The sequence below is a fragment of the Leuresthes tenuis genome, unplaced genomic scaffold (assembly GCF_036924035.1).
Source record: "Leuresthes tenuis unplaced genomic scaffold, fLeuTen1.0.hap1 SCAF_1, whole genome shotgun sequence".
Lineage (NCBI taxonomy): Eukaryota > Metazoa > Chordata > Actinopteri > Atheriniformes > Atherinopsidae > Leuresthes > Leuresthes tenuis.
In genome coordinates this window covers 9,510,352-9,534,663 of record NW_027325355.1, presented here as the reverse complement: position 1 = coordinate 9,534,663, position 24,312 = coordinate 9,510,352, and the positions used below count along the sequence as shown (strand labels likewise).

The 24,312-nt window shown below is 44.7% G+C and overlaps 1 protein-coding gene, 20 non-coding genes and 7 pseudogenes across 21 annotated transcripts in view; 7 read left to right on the top strand and 21 right to left on the bottom strand.

Moving 5' to 3' along the window:
• Positions 1-24,312, bottom strand: part of LOC140292462 (NLR family CARD domain-containing protein 3-like) — a 596,771-nt gene that overhangs the window by 467,022 nt on the left and 105,437 nt on the right. The window lies entirely within an intron of this gene.
• LOC140298191 (5S ribosomal RNA) lies at positions 152-270 on the top strand. Its single transcript, XR_011913866.1, has one exon. It is a non-coding gene; the product is annotated as a 5S ribosomal RNA (ribosomal RNA).
• LOC140298318 (5S ribosomal RNA) lies at positions 540-658 on the top strand. The gene has a single exon (XR_011913976.1). It is a non-coding gene; the product is annotated as a 5S ribosomal RNA (ribosomal RNA).
• LOC140297451 (5S ribosomal RNA) lies at positions 928-1,046 on the top strand. The gene has a single exon (XR_011913184.1). It is a non-coding gene; the product is annotated as a 5S ribosomal RNA (ribosomal RNA).
• Positions 1,316-1,434, top strand: LOC140298687 (5S ribosomal RNA). The gene has a single exon (XR_011914310.1). It is a non-coding gene; the product is annotated as a 5S ribosomal RNA (ribosomal RNA).
• Positions 1,704-1,822, top strand: LOC140289179 (5S ribosomal RNA). Its single transcript, XR_011912231.1, has one exon. It is a non-coding gene; the product is annotated as a 5S ribosomal RNA (ribosomal RNA).
• On the top strand, positions 2,092-2,210 carry LOC140297919 (5S ribosomal RNA). The gene has a single exon (XR_011913612.1). It is a non-coding gene; the product is annotated as a 5S ribosomal RNA (ribosomal RNA).
• Positions 2,480-2,598, top strand: LOC140299974 (5S ribosomal RNA; annotated as a pseudogene).
• Positions 8,873-8,991, bottom strand: LOC140299676 (5S ribosomal RNA; annotated as a pseudogene).
• On the bottom strand, positions 9,261-9,380 carry LOC140292077 (5S ribosomal RNA; annotated as a pseudogene).
• On the bottom strand, positions 9,649-9,767 carry LOC140299879 (5S ribosomal RNA; annotated as a pseudogene).
• On the bottom strand, positions 15,838-15,956 carry LOC140296967 (5S ribosomal RNA). Its single transcript, XR_011913015.1, has one exon. It is a non-coding gene; the product is annotated as a 5S ribosomal RNA (ribosomal RNA).
• On the bottom strand, positions 16,226-16,344 carry LOC140300030 (5S ribosomal RNA; annotated as a pseudogene).
• On the bottom strand, positions 16,614-16,732 carry LOC140300579 (5S ribosomal RNA). The gene has a single exon (XR_011914845.1). It is a non-coding gene; the product is annotated as a 5S ribosomal RNA (ribosomal RNA).
• LOC140277500 (5S ribosomal RNA) lies at positions 17,002-17,120 on the bottom strand. Its single transcript, XR_011909097.1, has one exon. It is a non-coding gene; the product is annotated as a 5S ribosomal RNA (ribosomal RNA).
• On the bottom strand, positions 17,390-17,508 carry LOC140299401 (5S ribosomal RNA). The gene has a single exon (XR_011914728.1). It is a non-coding gene; the product is annotated as a 5S ribosomal RNA (ribosomal RNA).
• On the bottom strand, positions 17,778-17,896 carry LOC140287842 (5S ribosomal RNA). The gene has a single exon (XR_011911830.1). It is a non-coding gene; the product is annotated as a 5S ribosomal RNA (ribosomal RNA).
• LOC140268963 (5S ribosomal RNA) lies at positions 18,166-18,284 on the bottom strand (annotated as a pseudogene).
• LOC140320799 (5S ribosomal RNA) lies at positions 18,554-18,672 on the bottom strand. Its single transcript, XR_011918584.1, has one exon. It is a non-coding gene; the product is annotated as a 5S ribosomal RNA (ribosomal RNA).
• LOC140266702 (5S ribosomal RNA) lies at positions 18,942-19,060 on the bottom strand. The gene has a single exon (XR_011907167.1). It is a non-coding gene; the product is annotated as a 5S ribosomal RNA (ribosomal RNA).
• On the bottom strand, positions 19,330-19,448 carry LOC140320677 (5S ribosomal RNA). Its single transcript, XR_011918473.1, has one exon. It is a non-coding gene; the product is annotated as a 5S ribosomal RNA (ribosomal RNA).
• Positions 19,718-19,836, bottom strand: LOC140270589 (5S ribosomal RNA). Its single transcript, XR_011907717.1, has one exon. It is a non-coding gene; the product is annotated as a 5S ribosomal RNA (ribosomal RNA).
• On the bottom strand, positions 20,106-20,224 carry LOC140269440 (5S ribosomal RNA; annotated as a pseudogene).
• LOC140278775 (5S ribosomal RNA) lies at positions 20,494-20,612 on the bottom strand. The gene has a single exon (XR_011909218.1). It is a non-coding gene; the product is annotated as a 5S ribosomal RNA (ribosomal RNA).
• Positions 20,882-21,000, bottom strand: LOC140290911 (5S ribosomal RNA). The gene has a single exon (XR_011912403.1). It is a non-coding gene; the product is annotated as a 5S ribosomal RNA (ribosomal RNA).
• On the bottom strand, positions 21,270-21,388 carry LOC140298151 (5S ribosomal RNA). Its single transcript, XR_011913824.1, has one exon. It is a non-coding gene; the product is annotated as a 5S ribosomal RNA (ribosomal RNA).
• Positions 21,658-21,776, bottom strand: LOC140298217 (5S ribosomal RNA). The gene has a single exon (XR_011913884.1). It is a non-coding gene; the product is annotated as a 5S ribosomal RNA (ribosomal RNA).
• On the bottom strand, positions 24,009-24,080 carry trnaq-uug (transfer RNA glutamine (anticodon UUG)). Its single transcript has one exon. It is a non-coding gene; the product is annotated as a tRNA-Gln (tRNA).

Here is a 24,312-nt window from a genome sequence, read left to right as displayed (position 1 = left end):
TGAGAGTCTCAGTTTCCGCTGGAGAGAATAATCACGACAGGGAAGAAGATGTGCCTAATACGCATCAGCCTTTCTCAGCAATTATCTGGTTACATAGAGTAACCGTATGATTCCAGTACCTATATAATGCACATTTGTGACAGACATTGTTGCTTACAGCCACACCACCCTGAATATGCCCGACCTCGTCTGATCTCGGAAGCCAAGCAGGGTTGGGCCTGGTTAGTACTTGGATGGGAGACCGCTTGGGAATACCAGGTGCTGTAAGTTTTTTCTCTTCTCTCTACCACCTGCATGTCTTTTGTTGCAACGTCTGATCACCATGTGACTCATGAGGAAGTTGGTCATCTTCAGCTGCTGCTGCTATGTTGGCAGACACAAAGTGATCTGAGATTCTCAGTTTCAACTGCAGATAATAATCACGACAGGGAAGAAGATGTGCCCACTACATATCAACCTTTCTCGGCAATCATCTGGTTACATAGAGGAACTGTATGATTCCAGTACCGATATAATGCACATTTGTCACAGACATTGTTGCTTACGGCCACACCACCCTGAACATGCCCGACCTCGTCTGATCTCGGAAGCCAAGCAGGGCTGGGCCTGGTTAGTACTTGGATGGGAGACAGCTTGGGAATACCAGGTGCTGTAAGCTTTTTCTCTTCTCTCTACCACCTGCATGTCTTTTGTTGCAACGTCTGATCACCCTGTGACACATGAGGAAGTTGGTCATCTTCAGCTGCTGCTGGATTGTTGGCAGACACAAAGTGATCTGAGAGTCTCAGTTTCAACTGCAGGTAATAATCACATCAGGGATGAAGATGTGCCCACTACATATCAGCCTTTCTCTGCAATTATCTGGTTACATAGAGTAACTGTATGATTCCAGTACCTATATAATGCACATTTGTCACAGACATTGTTGCTTACGGCCACACCACCCTGAACATGCCCGACCTCGTCTGATCTCGGAAGCCAAGCAGGGTTGGGCCTGGTTAGTACTTGGATGGGAGACCGCTTGGGAATACAAGGTGCTGTAAGCTTTTTCTCTTCTCTCTACCACATGCATGTCTTTTGTTGCAACGTCTGATGACCCTGTGACACATGAGGAAGTTGGTCATCTTCAGCTGCTGCTGCTTTGTTGGCAGACACGAAGTGATCTGAGAGTCTCAGTTTCCGCTGGAGAGAATAATCACGACAGGGAAGAAGATGTGCCTAATACGCATCAGCCTTTCTCAGCAATTATCTGGTTACATAGAGTAACCGTATGATTCCAGTACCTATATAATGCACATTTGTGACAGACATTGTTGCTTACAGCCACACCACCCTGAATATGCCCGACCTCGTCTGATCTCGGAAGCCAAGCAGGGTTGGGCCTGGTTAGTACTTGGATGGGAGACCGCTTGGGAATACCAGGTGCTGTAAGCTTTTTCTCTTCTCTCTACCACCTGCATGTCTTTTGTTGCAACGTCTGATCACCCTGTGACACATGAGGAAGTTGGTCATCTTCAGCTGCTGCTGCTTTGTTGGCAGACACGAAGTGATCTGAGAGTCTCAGTTTCAACTGCAGGTAATAATCACATCAGGGATGAAGATGTGCCCACTACATATCAGCCTTTCTCTGCAATTATCTGGTTACATAGAGTAACCGTATGATTCCAGTACCTATATAATGCACATTTGTGACAGACATTGCTGCTTACAGCCACACCACCCTGAATATGCCCGACCTCGTCTGATCTCGGAAGCCAAGCAAGGTTGGGCCTGGTTAGTACTTGGATGGGAGACCGCTTGGGAATACCAGGTGCTGTAAGCTTTTTCTCTTCTCTCTACCACATGCATGTCTTTTGTTGCAACGTCTGATCACCCTGTGACACATGAGGAAGTTGGTCATCTTCAGCTGCTGCTGCTTTGTTGGCAGACACGAAGTGATCTGAGAGTCTCAGTTTCAACTGCAGGTAATAATCACTTCAGGGATGAAGATGTGCCCACTACAAGTTAGCCTTTCTCTGCAATAATCTGGTTACATAGAGGAACTGTATGATTCCAGTACCGATATAATGCACATTTGTCACAGACATTGTCGCTTACGGCCACACCACCCTGAACATGCCCGACCTCGTCTGATCTCGGAAGCCAAGCAGGGTTGGGCCTGGTTAGTACTTGGATGGGAGACAGCTTGGGAATACCAGGTGCTGTAAGCTTTTTCTCTTCTCTCTACCACATGCATGTCTTTTGTTGGAACGTCTGATGACCCTGTGACACATGAGGAAGTTGGTCATCTTCAGCTGCTGCTGCTTTGTTGGCAGACACGAAGTGATCTGAGAGTCTCAGTTTCAACTGCAGGTAATAATCACTTCAGGGATGAAGATGTGCCCACTACAAGTTAGCCTTTCTCTGCAATAATCTGGTTACATAGAGGAACTGTATGATTCCAGTACCGATATAATGCACATTGTTCACAGATATTGTTGCTTACGGCCACACCACCCTGAATATGCCCGACCTAGTCTGATCTTGGAAGCCAAGCAGGGTTGGACCTGGTTAGTACTTGGATGGGAGACCGCTTGGGAATACCAGGTGCTGTAAGCTATTTCTCTTCTCTCTACCACCTGCATGTCTTTTGTTGCAACGTCTGATCACCCTGTGAAGTTAAGCAGGGTCGGGCCTGGTTAGTACTCGGTTGTTCTACTGTACTTCTCTACAAAAACCAAAGAGGAAGCTGCTGTCCCATCAAAATTCAACGTCTTCAAGATCAAAAAAGAAGTCCAGTTGCTCTTATGAATACTCTCCATCATTTCAGTTTATTTCTGACATTCAGCTTTTCATAGCACATGATGACTGTGTTGAAAATATGTGCAACAATGTAAACCACCAAGATATTCTGAATAATAATTGTATTTATTTTCACTGAGGCTTGTGTAAACCACAGACTGTATTTAGTGTAAACTGTGTTTTCATTCCTGAGCTGATCTCATTCACCTGATGACACTCCTTAACTGTCACTGTTGAAAAATCCCTCCAATCATTTATAGTTTAGATAGAAATTGTTAGAAACGATTGTTTTTAATGTCCCTCATCAGGATGTAGAGTCATTACTGTGGTGAAGGAGTTTGTCCAAGTTTGGGGTTGAGTTAATGTCTGAAATCATGGGGGATGGATGGTAACATCACCGTCCTTTTGTCTTTCAGATCAGTGCAACTTCTTCAGGTCTTTGGCTGCATGGATGTTATTATCATGCAGGAGTCTTGAGGTCAGAGGTCAGTTTGGGATCTGTCTGAAGCCTCAGTTGAAAGAAACAGAGTCGTTATCTTCTATCACCATCTGGAGCCTCCACTTTTTGTCTTCTACACCTTTGCCTGTCCCCACACAGGTTACATTTCAGACCTCAACCATCTGAGCTGTGAAACATCTTCTGCTTCAGATGCTCATCACAGATAGAAGTTCTGACAGGATCTCCCACTCCTCCATTATAGATGTACAGAAATCCCTGCAGTGGTTTAGAGTTCAGGGTTTTGGGGGCATCAGATGGACCGTGATGTTGTCAGAGTACAGTCACGTTTTTTCAGGTTAATATATTAAAGCCACTTTTTCTCTCACGTTCATCCCTCTGTCCAGATAAAAATGATGCTTTTCTCCGCTTAATAACTGAGCTCATCAGAGGTAAAAGTAATCCTGCCTCCTCAGTTTAAATCCCCTCACTGACCAGGATGTATATAGACTTAGCTGCATAACAGCATGATCATAAAATAAAGCCTTTATCAGCACCTCAGACTGCAGCCTAACATGAAATGTTATCTGAGCCGCACAGAAATCACTGATCTGCTCAGCTGGGTTTTCTCACTTCTGAACAGATGTTTGCTGTGAAGCGTTTTGTTGTTTCCTGCCAACTGAAAAAGGCTGGAAAAGAAGTCATTCTGCTGTTTTATGCTGTTTGTGTTTTCAGTGTGGACAAGAGTGGATAAAACACCACAGGAACTCCATCTTAAGATGCAGCTTCTTTTCTACACAGAGACAAAGAGACAAAGAGGGTTTCTATCAGACTCAGCCTGAAGACACCAGTCAGCATACAGAGCTCGATAGATAGATTATGATCAAACATGTCTGATGCAGTCAGTTTGCAGGTTAGGGGTCAGCTCTGCAGGTTTTTACCTCTTCTGAAGTCCAACAGCCGTATGAGAGCTCATGTTTCATGTCACGCACTTGAATGCATCAGTCTGAAGATTCAGGTGAGCATTTCAGCAGAAGATCACGATTTATGAATTTCAAGCTGCTGCAGAGCAGGGCTGATTATATAAATATAAATGAAAAGCATGAAAATACTAAGAAACAGCAACATTTACATTTCCTGTACAGCTGCCTGCTAAAAGTATCGGACAATGTTGATCTGATAGAAACCAATTTTCTTCATGTTGAGCTTTAAGTGGAAGGTTAATGAATTTATCTTTCCCTTCAACAGAGAACAAATAAGAATTCAACAACCCCTTGAACAATCCTGCCTGGATTGAGGTGAAACCAGCACTGTTCCCTTGTTCCCTCCCCAAACTGATCTGAAGCTGGGAGGATGTGTGAAACCATTGTGTGATAGTAGAGGAGCTCTTAAGTGAAGATCAGCTGATCAGCTGCATCAAAAGGAGGTGGAATTAGTTTTGTATCACAGCACAGACGGTGTTTCTGCTCTGAGAGTCACACACTGCTCTGCCAAATGGAGGAAATGGCTCAGAAAAGGGTTAAACTGGACCTGGAAACCTTCTTTTGTTCGATCTGTCTGGATCTACTGAAGGATCCGGTGACTATTCCCTGTGGACACAGCTACTGCATGAACTTTATTAAAGGCTACTGGAATGGAAAGAATAAGAAGGGAATTCACAGATGCCCTCATTGCAGGAAAACTTTCACACCGAGGCCTGTCCTGGAGAAAAGCACCATGTTAGCTGATTTAGTGAAGCAGCTGAAGAAGACTCCAAGCTGCTCCTGCTGTTCTCTGCCATGCTGGACCTGAAGATGTGGCCTGTGATTTCTGCTCTGGAAGAAAACTGAAAGCCATCAAGTCCTGTTTATTCTGTCTGGCCTCTTACTGTGAGAAACACCTTCAGCCTCATTATGATGTGACTCCATTCAAGAAACACAAGCTGGTGGATCCCTCCAAGAGCCTCCAGGAGAACATCTGCTGTCGTCATGATGAGGTGATGAAGATGTTCTGCCGTACTGATCAGAAGTCTATCTGTTATCTCTGCCCTGTGGATGATCATAAAGGCCACGACACAGTGTCAGCTGCAGCAGAAAGGACTGAGAGGCAGAGAGAGCTGGAGGGGAGTCGACAACAAATCCAGCAGAGAATCCAGGACAGAGAGAAAGATGTGAAGCTGCTTCAACAGGAGGTGGAGGCCATCAATCAGTCTGCTGATAAAACAGTGGAGGACAGTGAGAACATCTTCACCGAGCTGATCCGTCTCATCCACAAAAGAAGCTCTGATGTGAAGCAGCAGCTCAGATCCCAGCAGCAAACTGAAGTGAGTCGAGTCAAAGAGCTTCAGGAGAAGCTGGAGCAGGAGATCACTGAGCTGAAGAGGAAAGATGCTGAGCTGAAGCAGCTCTCACACACAGAGGATCACAACCAGTTTCTACACAACTACCCCTCAGTGTCAGCACTCAGTGAGTCCACACACTCATCCAGCATCAATACCCGTCCTCTGAGGTACTTTGAGGATGTGACAGCAGCTGCGTCAGAGCTCAGAGAGAAACTACAGGACATTCTGAGAGAGAAATGGACAAACAGCTCACTGACAGTCACTGAAGTGGATGTTTTACTGCCAGAACCAGAACCAGAGCCAAAGAGCAGAGCTGCCTTCTTAAGATATTCATGTGACATCACACTGGATCCAAACACAGCAAACACATATCTGTTAGTGTCAGAGGGGAACAGAAAAGTGACAGTAATGAGACAACCTCAGTCTTATTCTGCTCATCCAGACAGATTCACGGAATGGTGTCAGGTCCTGAGCAGAGAGAGTCTGACTGGACGCTGTTACTGGGAGGTGGAGAGGAGAGGGGGAGGAGCTGATGTAGCAGTCGCATACAAGAACATCAGCAGAACAGGGAATGAATGTGGATTTGGACGTAATGACAAATCTTGGGCATTAAAATGTTCCCAAAACAGTTTTGAATTTTGGTCCAACAAGATGAAAGCCTCCATCTCAGGTCCTCAGTCCTCCAGAGTAGGAGTGTACCTGGATCACAGAGCAGGTATTCTGTCCTTCTACAGCGTCTCTGAAGCCATGACTCTCCTCCACAGAGTCCAGACCACATTCACTCAGCCGCTCTATGCTGGAGTTAGGATTGGATGGACTGGAGCCACAGCTGAGCTGTGTGAAGTGAAATAAAGGTATTCAGTCAGTTTGTTGCTGAGAGTTCATTGCTGTGATGTCTCTGCGCTGCTGTTCTGTTGTTTATTTGCTACTTTTTCCTGTTTGTGCAGCCATGGAGGATATCGCTGCTAATGCTGAGTTTTATTCACAGAAAGATTTCTCCACATGAAAATCTAAACTTCTCTGAGCTCTGAATGTTAGTTGAATCCTTGTGTTGATGTGTTTGTATGTTGTTGTTTCTCTTCCACTTCATGGAGCCAAACAGAGAAATCAGCAGACCTTCCTTTATCACAGATTCTTTTCACATCTCATCACTTTGTAAATGTGAAAATAATTCTGCAGTTAAACTTACTTTGATCTGTTTCAGAGATCAAATGTTGCTGCTGCTTTGAAAACTCTCAGTAATGATCTACTTGGTAACCCAGAAACTAAATGTTCTGATTCTGGATGTTTTTCTGGAAATAATAAATTGTGGATTCATCCTGATCATGAATTGTGTTTCTGTGAAAATGGGAGTGAGGCTGTCACACCACCAGCATCCCTCATGGTGGCAACACACGGCTGCAACCAGTAACTGCTTTGTTTCAGAGCTATTTGTTGAAAGCCATCTGTGGCTGGAAGAGTTGCTTTGGTTCAGGATCATATTCTGGGTTTCACCTGTTTGCTCACAAACGCTTCAAACTTGTTTCTGAACGTGTTCTGAGATGTTGGAAGAAACTCAGAAAACAAAAAGAACGACATGAAACCTCAAAGTGATTCAAATCAAAGCTAAATGTAACAATATTATATGATGTAAGTCATTACAGGAGATGTAATTTGTTCTCAGAGACAAGAAGTGGAAGAAGAATTCTTGGACAAAAGTTACAGAATCAGAACCACAGAGATTTTGTTTCAGGTAAAAACTGTAGATTTACTTTTGATTTTACTCAAACTACAAAAAAAAAATCATATGAAAACATATTTGAATGTAAAAAATAGAATAAATGAGGCAGAATGGCACACTTTGGAATAACGTGTTATGGAATGATTAAAGGTGATGTGTGTGATCTTACATCATATTCTATGATCTGATTCTGTTCTTTCTAATATTTTTTAGTATTAGTCTGAATGTGCTGAAGTTATCAGATGAATGTAGTGGACTAAAAGGTACAACAGAGTCTCTGAATGAGGTGGAGTACAAATAGAAAGTAGCACAAGCTAAAAATACTGAAAACATTGTAATTATGTTCAGTATATTTAGTCACTTTCTGCTGCTGTCAGCGATGGACTTTTCAAAGAAATCTGACTCAGCTCTGATCATTAATGAGAATATGATGAAGAAAGGATCATGTCATCCAAATGAATGAAAAGGTTTTGTGGTGGGGCTGAGAACTGTTTAACTCTCATTGTTCTGTTCCACGTATTGTTTTTGGATCGTCACAGGTACGAGTTTGGGTGGAGCGGGTAAGAGTAAAGTGGAGTTTCCAGCAGACTCCTCAGTTTCAGTCGGGTTTGGAGACCACAGATGGAGAGGTGACTGCGCTGTTTGGTCTGCCACTTATTGATAAAGTTAAAGTTCACAAAAAAAGAAACAATAACAGGAAGAAGTTCCCTGAAAGCAGCATCAGTGTTACATGTTGTGAGTCCTGTGAACAAACTGACACAGTGTGATATTACAGATGTTTAAATCTCTCTTTTCTCATGTCGTCCTGCAGGTTCACAGCTGAAATCTGAAAACTAACACAAGAGGACGCCTTCATCCTGCTCACAGGGATGTAGAGGAGGTTTAAGCTCCTGTTCTGTTCATTCAGACTGAACTCGGCCTGTGTGCGGTCTCTCTTGACTCGCTAACAGTAAACGTGTCGTTAGCCAGTTAGCTAAGCATGTGTGCAACAGGAATGATTTAAGTTAAATAAAACAACTGAAAGGACGGTGATGTTACCATCCATCCCCCATGATTTCAGACGTTAACTCAACCCCAAACTTGGACAAACTCCTTCACCACAGTAATGCCTCTACATCCTGATGAGGGACATTAAAAACAAACGTTTCTAACAATTTCTATCTAAACTATAAATAATTGGAGGGATTTTTCAACAGTGACAGTTAAGGAGTGTCATCAGGTGAATGAGATCAGCTCAGGAATGAAAACACAGTTTACACTAAATACAGTCTGTGGTTTACACAAGCCTCAGTGAAAATAAATACAATTATTATTCAGAATATCTTGGTGGTTTACATTGTTGCACATATTTTCAACACAGTCATCATGTGCTATGAAAAGCTGAATGTCAGAAATAAACTGAAATGATGGAGAGTATTCATAAGAGCAACTGGACTTCTTTTTTGATCTTGAAGACGTTGAATTTTGATGGGACAGCAGCTTCCTCTTTGGTTTTTGTAGAGAAGTACAGTAGAACAACCGGATTTAACCGAGTACTAAGCAGGCCCGACCCTGCTTAACTTCACAGGGTGATCAGAAATTGCAACAAAAGACAGGTGGTGCAGATAAGAGAAAAAGCTTACAGCACCTGGTATTCCCAAGCCGTCTGCCATCCAAGTACTAACCAGGCCCAACCCTGCTTGGCTTCCGAGATCAGACGAGGTCGGGCATGTTCAGGGTGGTGTGGCCGTAAGCGACAATGTCTGTGACAAATGTGAATTATATAGGTACTGGAATCATACAGTTCCTCTATGTAACCAGATAATTGCAGAGAAAGGCTGACTTGTAGTGGGCACATCTTCTTCCCTGATGTGATTATTCTCTCGAGCTGAAACTGAGACTCTCAGATCACTTGGTGTCTGCCAACAAAGCAGCAGCAGCTGAAGATGACCAACTTCCTCATGTGTCACAGAGTGATCAGACGTTGCAACAAAAGATATGTAGGTGGTAGAGAGAAGAGAAAAAGCTTACAGCACCTGGTATTCCGAAGCAGTCTCCCATTCAAGTACTAACCAGGGCCAACCCTGCTTGGCTTACCGAGATCAGACGAGGTCGGGTATATTAAGGGTGGTGTTGCCGTAAGCAACAATACCTGTGAACAATGTGCATTATATCGGTACTGGAATCATACGGTTACTCTATGTAACCAGATAATTGCCGAGAAAGGCTGATATGTAGTGGGAACATCTTCTTCCCTGTCGTGATTATTCTTTCCAGCGGAAACTGAGACTCTCAGATCACTTCGTGTCTGCCAACAAAGCAGCAGCAGCTGAAGATGACCAACTTCCTCGTGTGTCACAGGGTGATCAGACTTGCAACAAAAGACATGCAGGTGCTAGAGTGAAGAGAAAAAGCTTACAGCACCTGATATTCCCAAGCGGTCTCCCATCCAAGTACTAAACAGGCCCAAACCTGCTTGGGTTCCGAGATCAGACGAGGTCGGGCATATTCAGGGTGGTGTGGCCGTAAGCAACAACGTCTGTGACAAATGTGCATTATATAGGTACTTGAATCATACGGTTCCTCTATGTAACCAGATAATTGGCGAGAAAGGCTGATATGTAGTGGGAACATCTTCTTCCCTGTCGTGATTACTCTCTCCAGCGGAAACTGAGACTCTCAGATCACTTCGTGTCTGCCAACAAAGCAGCAGCAGCTGAAGATGACCAACTTCCTCATGTGTCACAGGGTGATCAGACGTTGCAACAAAAGACATGCAGGTGCTAGAGTGAAGAGAAAAAGCTTACAGCACCTGATATTCCCAAGCGGTCTCCCATCCAAGTACAAACCAGGCCCAACCCTGCTTGGCTTCCGAGATCAGACGAGGTCGGGCATATTTTTTTTTTTTTTTTTTTTTTTTATTTATTAGAAAAATACAAAAAGGTAGTTTTACAACACTGTCACACGATATTCAAAAATTCAAACTTAGATCTCCATTGTCAACTACAACAAAACTGTTATTCGGGAGAAACGACTCCATGAATACCTCCCTTTTAACCATAAAGAGAGATCTTAAATACCATTCTACCAGACCAACAAAAAGGGACCAAGAATTGTTTTTCTTTTTTTCAAACAATAGATCGCACCTGCAAATGTACAAGGCGTGTTTAGCAACTGAAAGTAAGAAATTTACCAAGACTGAATTAACATTGCTGGGTGTTTGGGTGAAGAGCCCGAAGAGCTGCATTTGGTCCCTTAATGTTCCCACTGGTCGGAGGTTACATTTCTCAGTGATTAGTGCCCACAGGTGGTCGCGAAAGCTCCTCGAAGCTGGACACTCCAGGAAGATGTGCTGTATCGTCTCCGGATGGGATTCACACGCCGGACAGTCCCTGGACCACCTGTTTTTGTTGATTTGATGGAGAATAATTGCTGTATACATTATCCTGTGCCTCATTTTGAAATCGGTGTTAAAGACCGAGGGTGGAATTAACGGGCTAGCTATTCTCTTCCAGATTGTCTTTGTCGTTATATGCTCAAAAATCATCCTCCACTGTCTAGTAGCAGCTGGTGCTTTTACAATTTTGCGCAGAAACAAGTTATATATTTGTTTCGTGTTCAATTCCCCAAAATTTAAAACTCTATCCCCATAATTACAGACAAAGGTTGGCCCACTTACCAGTCTTGATGACCGCACCACAGAGCCGAGGACGAGCAGCCAGTCTGGAGGTACATTCTCTGCCAGCTGGGCGCACACCCTCCTCACCACCTCTTTCCTATGTATGATGTTTTCTTTTCTTAGAGTATTCTCAACACGAACCAGATCCAACCTGCCGTGCCGATCCAAGACAGTCCCAAAGGTGTCGACTCCTCCTCTCTCCAGAGCCGCGCACCTAAATGGCCGCCCTGCCTGCTGCAGATCTGGGTTGTGGAAGAGCGGCTGCCGCAAAAGCTGTCCGAGATGTTGAATCTTACCGTCCAGACCTGGTCGGAATGCCTGCCAAGCCTCCATCACCTCAGCCCAGAAAGGATCAAGGTGACAGAGGCTCGTTGATGGGAGAACTTGACATAGGTTAAACATGCCATGCCGCCCGCAGGAGTTTATTGACCGCCCTAAAGCTTCATGCCAAAGATGCAGGTCCGGATTATTGAAGAGTTTTGTTAGCAGTCGCAATCTAAAAGCCAGTCGTTTTGTGTCTATGTCCACGAGGTTGAGACCGCCGTTTTTCTTACCACCAATGAGAGTGTTATGCGACACCATGATTCTCTTACCTTTCCAGATGAAATTATTGAATGACCGGTTCAGGGCGGTCAACACACTCCGCGGCACGGCATGGACATGCAGGGTATGGTAAAGCTTAGTAACCGCCAGCGCGTTGGCGACAACCACTCTTCCCCTATGCCCGAGGGCCCTCATCCTCCAGAGGCTTAAGGTGTTCTCTATCCTCCCTGTGACCGCAGACCATGATCTCTCCGCCGCAAGCTGCTCGTCCACCCCCAGGTACACTCCCAAAAACTTGAAGGGGCCATCTATCAAACATACCTGGGAGAGCTGCGGCGGAGCGGCCGCGGCTCCGCAGCACAGCAAGCCAGATTTGGACAGATTCAGCTTGCCTCCAGTCGCTTTGCAGAAGAAATCCACCAACCCCAGAGCCAGAGTTAGGCTCTTGGGGTCGGCTGCTACCAATGTAGTGTCGTCAGCGAACTGGAGGAGCTTTATCTGTCCTCCTCCGGAGGAGAGAACCCCCCGGACATCAGGGTCCCCATCTATTAAACAGGCTAGCGGCTCCACAGCCAAGGTGAACAGCAGAGAGGAGAGCGGACACCCCTGTCTCACCGATCGCCACAGCCGGACGGGGTCCGTCAGGTTTCCATTCAGACTTACCCTACTCGTTGCCGAATTGTAGAGGGTCCGCACCCAGCCGACGAATCTGTTCCCGAACCCAAAGGCCTTCAAGACCCCCCAAAGGTACTCATGCTCGACTCTATCGAATGCCTTCTCGAAGTCCAGGTTCAGGAAATACCCGCCACTCTCCTGCAGGAGCCTTAGCGTCTCCTTTGCGGTCAGTATGGTGTCATATATTGTCCGACTCGGTACACTGTAGGCCTGGTTTTTATTTATTATATGTGGCATTATGGGTTTGATTCTATTAGCCAGTATTTTCATAAATATTTTATAATCCGTATTTAACAAGCTTATCGGTCTATAATTATTCAAGTTATTTCTATCTCCGTTATTTTTATATATTAATTTAATTATTCCCTCATTAAATGTTCTAGGTATAACTATGTTTTTATTTTCCGTTATTTCTGTATAGATTTTCGTCAGAATCGGTACCAATTTATCACTGAAAGTTTTATAGAATTCAGTTGTCATCCCATCCCGTCCCGGACTCTTGTTGTTCTCTAATGACATTATTGCCCCCTCAACTTCTAATTTGAATATTTTATTGTCAGTTATCTGGGCTTCTTCCTTAGTTAATTTGTTTTTAATTAGTGAGAACAGATGATCCGCGTGAGTTCTATCTAGTGTGTCAGAGTTAAAGAGTCTTTGATAAAACAGCCGACTGACCTCCATCATGTCTCCCTCCTCGCACACCTCCACCTCTTGGTCATTCAGTAAGGAAGTTATTATGGACCTATTTTTGTTTCTCTTCTCCAATCCCAAGAAGAATGCTGTCGATTTTTCCCCCTCCACCCAATGCTGCACCCTTGCCCTTACGCAAGCCCCTTGACATTTCCTCCTGCCCAAATCGTCCAGGTGCTTCATCAAGAGAGACAGTTTGTATGTATCCCGGCTGGGATCATCATCCAACCTTACCTGTTCTTTATTTATGTCCTTCTTCAGTTGCCTCTCTACCCTATTTTCTTCCCACTTCTTATTGATACAGTAATGAATCGTTTTTGTTTTCAATCTTGTTTTAACGTGTTCCCACCATTCTAAAGGTTCCTGTATTATGTCCACTTCTTCATTTATATAATCTAGTTGTTTATTAATGATATTTATATATTTACTATCTTCAAGTAAACTATTATTTAAGCACCATAGATTAAACTTATTTGTGACTTGGCGGTCCTTCAACGTTAAAATGATCGGACCATGGTCACTAATATGGCTGCTTCTATAATCAATTGTATTTATCCATTGAACAATATTTCTACTTATTAAGCATAGATCTATTCTAGTTTGCTTCAATATTCCTTTGATTACGCTCTTCCTTGAAAAAGCTACCTTGTCTTTATTTAATAATCTCCAGATATCAATTAGATCATTTTCATTCATTATATTCAATAAAGCTCTTCTGCTGCTGTCATTTTTAAAAACATTTGCCGCCGAGACATCTAGTCGTGAGAGTGCCACATTCAAATCTCCTATTAGGATCGTGTTGGTGCTTATGAATCCCTTTAGATTTTCAAAATACCTCTTTCTCTCAGTTTCAATGTTGGGGGCATAGCTATTTATCAGTCTAATAATATTATTTTTATAATTTAGGTCTAATATTAATTGCCTACCCTGGTCATCTCTATGTATTTCTTTTATATCTTTAAATAACTTGCTATTTTTTATTAATACAGCTACCCCACAACATTTATTTACTCCATTTGAGATATAAATGCTGCCTACCCATAATTTCTCTATTTTTGCTAGTATATCACCATCCCAGTTAGTTTCTTGCAACACAACTATATCACAATCTACACTCAGGAAGAACTCCTCCATCCTCTTTTCGTTCCTCAGCCCCGCCACATTTTGTGAAAAGATAGTGAGCATAAGGAAAAGGGAGATGTACAGTCTACTTATCTGGCCAAACCCTTCATTTTAGTTTTTTCCGCACTTTTTGACCGACTCTCTCCAAAGGTGCCCTTTTTCTTGCCGTCAGTAGCTGGCGATCTATCTCCAAGCTTGAGCTGGGGGGGGTTTCGCTTGGGCCCATAGGCGATAAACATGTATCTGGGAGGGGCTCACTCCCCAGCTCGGGCGTTTGCTGCCTCCGTTCACTTCTTTTCGAAGTAGCCACTGAGTCGGTTGCATATTCTTCACTTGTTTTTTCGCCTCTATATTTAGTATGTGAGCTTACCTGAGCCCCTCCCTGTGCCAGCTCCACAGCCTGGTCCTTGGTGTCCAGGGTAGAGCCCATTTTTCAGGCTCCCCCCGCCAGATCGCAGGCAGGACCCATTTTTCGAGTCCCCCCAACTTCTGGAGCCTGCCCAGCGGAATATATCAGGGAGTCTGGGGTAATTTTCACTCCCGGAGGCTCACTAACCTCCAGATCCACCTCCCCCAGCCCATCAGATTCTTCATCTCCCGTTGAGTCTTGTCCATCCTCCTCACTTGCACTAGCACACACACAGTTTGTTAACGGGTTGCAGCAGACTATACATCGCTCTCCTCCCTCAACACACTCCCTGGCATAGTGCCCTTGACCACCACATTTGTGGCACACAAATTCTGGGCATTCTCGGACAATATGTCCCGGCTGCAAACATAATCGGCATACCTTTACCTGTCTATCGTGTATGACCCTGAAGAAGTGGTGTCCGTTGGCCGTGTTGAATTTTGCAGAGTATGGCAGCGACTGTACTGCATCTGTGAATCTCACCCTGACAAACCTTGTGCCATCCACAATCGATGTTCCAGGCCACATTCTCCTCTTTATTTTGGATACTGCTTCCACTCCCCATCCTCGCAATTTCTCCAAGATCTCCTGATCCGAAACATATGCTGGTAAATTTAGAAAAGAGACGATCAGTTCATCATTTACCAGTTTCCTCCCCGTTACCACCATTGCTCCCATCTTGAAGCCATCCATTAATTTGTCTCTTGCTATTTCGTTGCTTAGAGTGATTTCATAGGATGTTGGCCCCAAGGGCCTACACCCCAGAATTCCTCCGCACAGCATGCGTATCGTCCTCAGAAGGTTAATAATTGTCACCTTCTCTGGCCCCTCAATATCTATGACCATTGTCAGCTCTTTTTTATAGGAAGCCTCTCCTACATCCTTCTCTGTCACCATTTTCCCAGTTAACTTGTCCATTGTCTCGTCTCGCCGGTCCACTGCCCCCACCAAATCATCCATCTGAAAAACAAAACAGAACAAAAAGCGCCTCCCCACCGCCTGCGCTGATGGGGAGGGATAATCCCCACACAGAAAAAGAATCAAGATCTATATCAATATTGCTGGAAAAACACACAAAAGAAAGGAAGGAAAGACAAAAACACTCAGCAAACAATTGGAGCGAGAGCTCCTCAGACCTGCTGCTGCACTCTGTGGCTCCCACACCTGTTGCTCATCAGAAAAATGGGCGTGTTCAGGGTGGTGTGGCCGTAAGCAACAATATCTGTGAACAATGTGCATTATATCGGTACTGGAATCATACAGTTCCTCTATGTAACCAGATAATTGCCGAGAAAGAATGATATGTAGTGGGCACATCTTCATCCCTGATGTGATTATTACCTGCAGTTGAAACTGAGACTCTCAGATCACTTCGTGTCTGCCAACAAAGCAGCAGCACCTGAAGATGACCAACTTCCTCATGTGTCACAAGGTGATCAGACGTTGCAACAAAAGACATGCAGGTGGTAGAGAGAAGAGAAAAAGCTTACAGCACCTGGTATTCCCAAGCGGTCTCCCATCCAAGTACTAACCAGGCACAACCCTGCTTGGCTTCCGAGATCAGACGAGGTCGGGCATGTTCAGGGTGGTGTGGCCGTAAGCAACAATGTCTGTGAACAATGTGCATTATATAGGTACTGGAATCATACAGTTCCTCTATGTAACCAGATAATTGCCGAGAAAGGCTAACTTGTAGTGGGCACATCTTATTCCCTGACGTGATTATTATCTGCAGTTGAAACTGAGAATCTCAGATCACTTCGTGTCTGCCTACAAAGCAACAGCAGCTGAAGATGACCAACTTCCTCATGTGTCACAGGGTGATCAGACGTTGCAACAAAAGACATGCAGGTGGTCGAGAGAAGAGAAAAAGCTTAAAGCACCTGGTATTCCCAAGTGGTCTCCCATCCAAGTACTAACCAGGCCCAACCCTGCTTGGCTTCCGAGATCAGACGAGGTTGGGCATGTTCAGGGTGGTGTGGCCGTAAGCAACAATATCTGTGAACAATGTGCATTATATAGGTACTGGAATCATACGGTTACACTATGTAACCAGATAATTGCAGAGAAAGGCTGATATGTAGTGGGCACATCTTCATCCCTGATGTGATTATTACCTGCAGTTGAAACTGAGACTCTCAGATCACTTCGTGTCTGCCAACAAAGCAGCAGCAGCTGAAGATGAGCAACTTCCTCATGTGTCACAGGGTGATCAGACGTTGCAACAAAAGACATGCAGGTGGTAGAGAGAAGAGAAAAAGCTTACAGCCCCTGGTATTCCCAAGCGGTCTCCCATCCAAGTACTAACCAGGCCCAACCCTGCTTGGCTTCCGAGATCAGATGAGGTCGGGCATATTCAGGGTGGTGTGGCCGTAAGCAACAATGTCTGTCACAAATGTGCATTATATAGGTACTGGAATCATACGGTTACACTATGTAACCAGATAATTGCCGAGAAAGGCTAACTTGTAGTGGGCACATCTTCTTCCCTGACGTGATTATTATCTGTAGTTGAAACTTAGAATCTCAGATCACTTCGTGTCTGCCAACAAAGCAGCAGCAGCTGAAGATGATCAACTTCCTCATGTGTCACAGAGTGATCAGACGTTGCAACAAAAGACATGCAGGTGGTAGAGAGTAGAGAAAGAGCCTACAGCACCTGGTATTCCCAAGCAGTCTCCCATCCAAGTACTAACCAGGCCCAACCCTGCTTGGCTTCCGAGATCAGATGAGGTCGGGCATATTCAGGGTGGTGTGGCCGTAAGCAACAATGTCTGTCACAAATGTGCATTATATAGGTACTGGAATCATACGGTTACACTATGTAACCAGATAATTGCCGAGAAAGGCTGATATGTAGTGGGCACATCTTCATCCCTGATGTGATTATTACCTGCAGTTGAAACTGAGACTCTCAGATCACTTCGTGTCTGCCAACAAAGCAGCAGCAGCTGAAGATGACCAACTTCCTGATGTGTCACAGGTTGATCAGACGTTGCAACAAAAGACATGCAGGTGGTAGAGAGAAGAGAAAAAGCTTACAGCCCCTGGTATTCCCAAGCGGTCTCCCATCCAAGTACTAACCAGGCCCAACCCCGCTTAGCTTCCGAGATCAGATGAGGTCGGGCATATTCAGGGTGGTGTGGCCGTAAGCAACAATGTCTGTCACAAATGTGCATTATATAGGTACTAGAATCATACAGTTCCTCTATGTAACCAGATAATTGCCGAGAAAGGCTGATGCGTATTGGGCACATCTTCTTCCCTGTCGTGATTATTCTCTCCAGCGGAAACTGAGACTCTCAGATCACTTCGTGTCTGCCAACAAAGCAGCAGCAGCTGAAGATGACCAACTTCCTCATGTGTCACAGGGTGATCAGACGTTGCAACAAAAGACATGCAGGTGCTAGAGAGAAGAGAAAAAGCTTACAGCACCTGGTATTCCCAAATAGTCTCCCATCCAAGTACTAACCAGGCCCAACCCTGCTTGGCTTCCGAGATCAGACGAGGTCGGGCATATTCAGGGTGGTGTGGCCGTAAGCAACAATATCTGTGAACAATGTGCATTATATAGGTACTGGAATCATACAGTTCCTCTATGTAACCAGATGATTGCAGAGACAGGCTAACTTGTAGTGGGCACATCTTCTTCCCTGTCGTGATTATTATCTGCAGTTGAAACTGAGAATCTCAGATCACTTTGTGTCTGCCAACAAAGCAGCAGCAGCTGAAGATGACCAACTTCCTCATGTGTCACAGGGTGATCAGACGTTGCAACAAAAGACATGCAGGTGGTCGAGAGAAGAGAAAAAAGTTACAGCACCTGGTATTCCCAAGCAGTCTCCCATTCAAGTACTAACCAGGCCCAACCCTGCTTGACTTCCTAGATCAGATGAGGTCGGGTATGTTCAGGGTGGTGTGGCCGCAAGCAACAATGTCTGTGAACAATGTGCATTATATAGGTACTGGAATCATACAGTTCCTCTATGTAACCAGATGATTGCAGAGACAGGCTAACTTGTAGTGGGCACATCTTCTTCCCTGTCGTGATTATTATCTGCAGTTGAAACTGAGAATCTCAGATCACTTTGTGTCTGCCAACAAAGCAGCAGCAGCTGAAGATGACCAACTTCCTCATGTGTCACAGGGTGATCAGACGTTGCAACAAAAGACATGCAGGTGCTAGAGAGAAGAGAAAAAGCTTACAGCACCTGGTATTCCCAAGTAGTCTCCCATCCAAGTACTAACCAGGCCCAACCCTGCTTGGCTTCCGAGATCAGACGAGGTCGGGCATGTTCAGGGTGGTTTGGCCGTAAGCGACAATGTCTGTGACAAATGTGAATTATATAGGTACTGGAATCATACAGTTCCTCTATGTAACCAGATAATTGCCAAGAAAGGCTGATATGTAGTGGGCATATCTTCATCCTTGATGTGATTACTACCTGTAGTTGAAACTGAGACTTTCAGATCACTTCGTGTCTGCCAACAAAGCAGCAGCAGCTGAAGATGACCAACTTCCTCATGTGTCACAGGGTGATCAGACGTTGCAACAAAAGACATGTAGGTGGTAGAGAGAAGAGAAAAAGCTTACAGCACCTGGTATTCCCAAGCAGTCTCCCATCCAAGTACTAACCAGGCCCAACCCTGCTTGGCTTCCGAGATCAGACGAGGTCGGGAATATTCAGGGTGGTGTGGCCGTAAGCAAAACTAGCTGTGAACAATGTGCATTATATAGGTACTGGAATCATACAGTTCCTCTATGTAACCAGATAATTGCCAAGAAAGGCTGATATGTAGTGGGCATATCTTCATCCTTGATGTGATTACTACCTGCAGTTGAAACTGAGACTCTCAGATCACTTCGTGTCTGCCAACAAAGCAGCAGCAGCTGAAGATGACCAACTTCCTCATGTGTCACAGGGTCATCAGACGTTGCAACAAAAGACATGCAGGTGGTAGAGAGAAGAGAAAAAGCTTACAGCACCTGGTATTCCCAAGTAGTCTCCCATCCAAGTACTAACCAGGCCCAACCCTGCTTGGCTTCCGAGATCAGACGAGGTCGGGCATGTTCAGGGTGGTTTGGCCGTAAGCGACAATGTCTGTGACAAATGTGAATTATATAGGTACTGGAATCATACAGTTCCTCTATGTAACCAGATAATTGCCAAGAAAGGCTGATATGTAGTGGGCATATCTTCATCCTTGATGTGATTACTACCTGCAGTTGAAACTGAGACTCTCAGATCACTTCGTGTCTGCAAACAAAGCAGCAGCAGCTGAAGATGACCAACTTCCTCATGTGTCACAGGGTGATCAGGCGTTGCAACAAAAGACATGCAGGTGGTAGAGAGAAGAGAAAAAGCTTACAGCACCTGGTATTCCCAAGCAGTCTCCCATCCAAGTACTAACCAGGCCCAACCCTGCTTGGCTTCCGAGATCAGACGAGGTCGGGCATGTTCAGGGTGGTGTGGCCGTAAGCAACAATGTCTGTGACAAATGTGCATTATATCGGTACTGGAATCATACAGTTCCTCTATGTAACCAGATAATTGCCGAGAAAGGCTAACTTGTAGTCGGCACATCTTCATCCCTGATGTGATTATTACCTGCAGTTGAAACTGAGACTCTCAGATCACTTCGTGTCTGCCAACAAAGCAGCAGCAGCTGAAGATGACCAACTTCCTCATGTGTCACAGGGTGATCAGACGTTGCAACAAAAGATATGCAGGTGGTAGAGAGAAGAGAAAAAGCTTACAGCACCTGGTTTTCCCAAGCAGTCTCCCATCCAAGTACTAACCAGGCCCAACCCTGCTTGGCTTCTTAGATCAGATGAGTTCGGGCATGTTCAGGGTAGTGTGGCTGTAAGCAAATACGTCTGTCACAAATGTGCATTATATAGGTACTGGAATCATACGGCTACTCTATGTAACCAGATAATTGCAGAAAAAGAATGATATGTAGTGGGCACATCTTAATCCCTGATGTGATTATTACCTGCAGTTGAAACTGAGACTCTCAGATGACTTCGTGTCTGCCAACAAAGCAGCAGCAGCTGAAGATGACCAACTTCCTCATGTGTCACAGGGTGATCAGACGTTGCAACAAAAGACATGCATGTGGTAGAGAGAAGAGAAAAAGCTTACAGCACCTGGTATTCCCAAGCGGTCTCCCATCCAAGTACTAACCAGGCCCAACCTTGCTTGGCTTCCGAGATCAGACGAGGTCGGGCATATTCAGGGTGGTGTGGCCGTAAGCAACAATATCTGTCACAAATGTGCAATATATAGGTACTGGAATCATACGGTTACTCTCTGTAACCAGATAATTGCCGAGAAAGGCTGATATGTAGTGGGCACATCTTCATCCCTGATGTGATTATTACCTGCAGTTGAAACTGAGAATCTCAGATCACTTCGTGTCTGCCAACAAAGCAGCAGCAGCTGAAGATGACCAACTTCCTCATGTGTCACAGGGTGATCAGACGTTGCAACAAAAGACATGCAGGTGCTAGAGAGAAGAGAAAAAGCTTACAGCACCTGGTATTCCCAAGCGGTCTCCCATCCAAGTACTAACCAGGCCCAACCCTGCTTGGCTTCCGAGATCAGACGAGTTCGGGCATGTTCAGGGTGGTGTGGCCGTAAGCAACACTGTCTGTGACAAATGTGCATTATATCGGTACTGGAATCATACAGTTCCTCTATGTAACCAGATAATTGCCGAGAAAGGCTAACTTGTAGTGGGCACATCTTCATACCTGATGTGATTATTACCTGCAGTTGAAACTGAGACTCTCAGATCACTTCGTGTCTGGCAACAAAGCAGCAGCAGCTGAAGATGACCAACTTCCTCATGTGTCACAGGGTGATCAGACGTTGCAACAATAGACATGGAGGTGGTAGAGAGAAGAGAAAAAGCTTCCAGCACCTGGTATTCCCAAGCAGTCTCCCATCCAAGTACTAACCAGGCCCAACCCTGCTTGGCTTCCGAGATCAGACGAGTTCGGGCATGTTCAGGGTGGTGTGGCCGTAAGCAACAACGTCTGTGACAAATGTGCATTATATCGGTACTGGAATCATACAGTTCCTCTATGTAACCAGATAATTGCCGAGAAAGGCTAACTTGTAGTGGGCACATCTTCATACCTGATGTGATTATTACCTGCAGTTGAAACTGCGACTCTCAGATCACTTTGTGGCTGCCAACAAAGCAGCAGCAGCTGAAGATGACCAACTTCCTCATGTGTCACAGGGTGATCAGACGTTGCAACAAAAGACATGCAGGTGGTAGAGAGAAGAGAAAAAGCTTACAGCACCTGGTATTCCCAAGCGGTCTCCCATCCAAGTACTAACCAGGCCCAACCCTGCTTGGCTTCTTAGATCAGATGAGTTCGGGTATGTTCAGGGTGGTGTGGCTGTAAGCAACAATGTCTGTCACAAATGTGCATTATATCGGTACTGGAATCATATGGTTACTCTATGTAACCAGATAATTGCAGAGAAAGAATGATATGTAGTGGGCACATCTTAATCCCTGATATGATTATTATCTGCAGTTGAAACTGAGACTCTCAGATCACTTCGTGTCTGCCAACAAAGCAGCAGCAGCTGAAGATGGCCAACTTCCTCATGTGTCACAGGGTGATCAGACGTTGCAACAAAAGACATGCAGGTGGTAGAGAGAAGAGAAAAAGCTTACAGCACCTGGTATTCCCAAGCAGTCTCCCATCCAAATACTAACCAGGCCCCCTGCTTAGCTTTCGAGATCAGGCGTGTTCAGGGTGGTGTGGCCGTAAGCAAAAGTCACCGTAACAAATATCTATTATATAGCTGCTTGAACCATATGTTTCTTTTAGTTTTTCACCTAATTGGCTTGAGGGGCTGATGTTGATCCTGCACATGTTCTTCTCTCGTGTTGGTTCTCTGCAGCTGAAAGTGAGACTCTCAGATAACTTTGTGTCTGTCGACCTCTTCTGTTCCCTGTGTGTAGTTTTGTGTTCAGCGTCACACAGAGAGACTGAGGCTGCTTAGTTAGATGTTTCAGCATCTATAAAAAGCTGATTTGTGACTGATTCTCTCGCTTACGGCCATACCACCCTGAACACGCCCGATCTCCTCAGATCTAGGAAGCTAAGCAGGGTCGGGCCTGGTTAGTACTTGGATGGTAGAAAAAGTGCACGTGCAGCCACTTTAAACTGTCAAACAGGCAACTTTATATCTAACAGCAAACGCTGAGAGCTGCTCTGCAGAATAAATACTTTTACTGGTGGAAGTGTTAGTAAATGTTGCTTTTGACACTTTGATTCTTTTACCTGAGTGAGGTTTTAGGTGCAGAGGCCCAAAAAATACTGAGGTCATGAGTCAGAACTTCTAGTCGGGTTCGGGGCTCCCCTGGAAATTTATTTAATTCCATTATTTAAATCTGGCCATTTTCAGAGTCTTAAAAGAACAAAAACAACATCATAATGACTTTTAGGTTTATTTGTTTAGTTTGTTATCAGAGAACATCAGCCTCATCCTAAATGATTTGCAAATGAGTTACAATGTAAAACTGGAGAATGAATTTCATCAAGTCATGGATTAGGAATAAAAAGGAATGAACTGTCCCGGGACAGAGGGATAATATATACAAATTAAACTTTGATTCATGTTTCCTTGCTATCTGAGTAGGACGCTGGGCTGCAATACAAATATCTCCACATTAAAATGCATTTTTTCTCACAGTCATCTACCACTTAAACTGCTCTCCACCTACATGTTTAGCTTGATGTGCTCCTCTTTCAGTGACTGGTGTGACTGACTGACTCACTAACGGTAACAACATCAAAGTCCGACTTGTGTGGTAGTTACCATAGCGACAGTGCATGTTGTCGATGACGCGCAGCACGTCTGCCCAAACTGAGCCACTGTTTTATTAAACAGCGCTACTCTTGGCTCTTCAAATATAAAATCACCACAATTTCAGCAACAAAATAAAAATTAAAAATACCGAGGACACGACCTCGGTGTCCTCTATGGTAGTTACTGCCTTGCTCCTATGATTAGATGGAGAGGACAGCTGATTTTCCTTTGCCTGCCTTTTGTGTTGAAGGACTGAGTCACACAGTTTTATCAACCACATATTTTATTTTTTGGACGTTTTTGAAAGAGTATCCATACCAAGGAGTAAAATTGTACAATCCTCTTTTTCCTAAATCAGTACCAACTTGTGCGCACCGCATGGAGTTGGCGCTCAGATCCCGGCCGGCAGAAATTGCTGCTCCTTGATTGGATGATTGGTTGGCCCATGGGTGGGCACCGGGTTAATTGTGCAGGCTTTTGAGTAGTTCTCCTTGTTGCTGATTGTTGCCATGGGATTGTTTTTCCTGTTTCCTTCTCCTTTGGCTTCTGTGTCCAAATTCCAAATGGAGAGCATGGAAAAATATATGCATTGCAAATGAATATGCAAGAAGAAACCAAATAGATTCAATTAGTGACACCCAGAGGTGAGAAGGCAAATAGCACAGAAACTCTCAGCTGAATGTTCCACTTTTTCAACATTAACCAATTTAAGCCCTCTCTTTGGAATTGGTCAATCACTCTGGTGTGACTGGATAACTGACTAACCTCATCCACTCATCTTCTTTCCAGAACACAAACATGACAGCACACCTGAAGGTTCCACCGAGATTTGAACTCGGATCACTGGATTCAAAGTCCAGAGTGCTGACCTTTACACCATGGAACCCCTTCCACAGGCAAACTATGCTCTTAGTCATGCAAATGCTTGACAACATAAAGGTTAAATTTTTCAGCGGTGCTCTTACAGCTTGTATTCTTAATATGGGCACGACAGTTAAGCAACACATTCTGTATCTTCGCTGGTCAAAGGTTAGAATCCGCCTGTCACGCGGAGGAATGGGGTTCGATTCCTTGACAGGGAGGGTGCCATTTTCGCTGAGCAGCTGGTGGTTCACCAA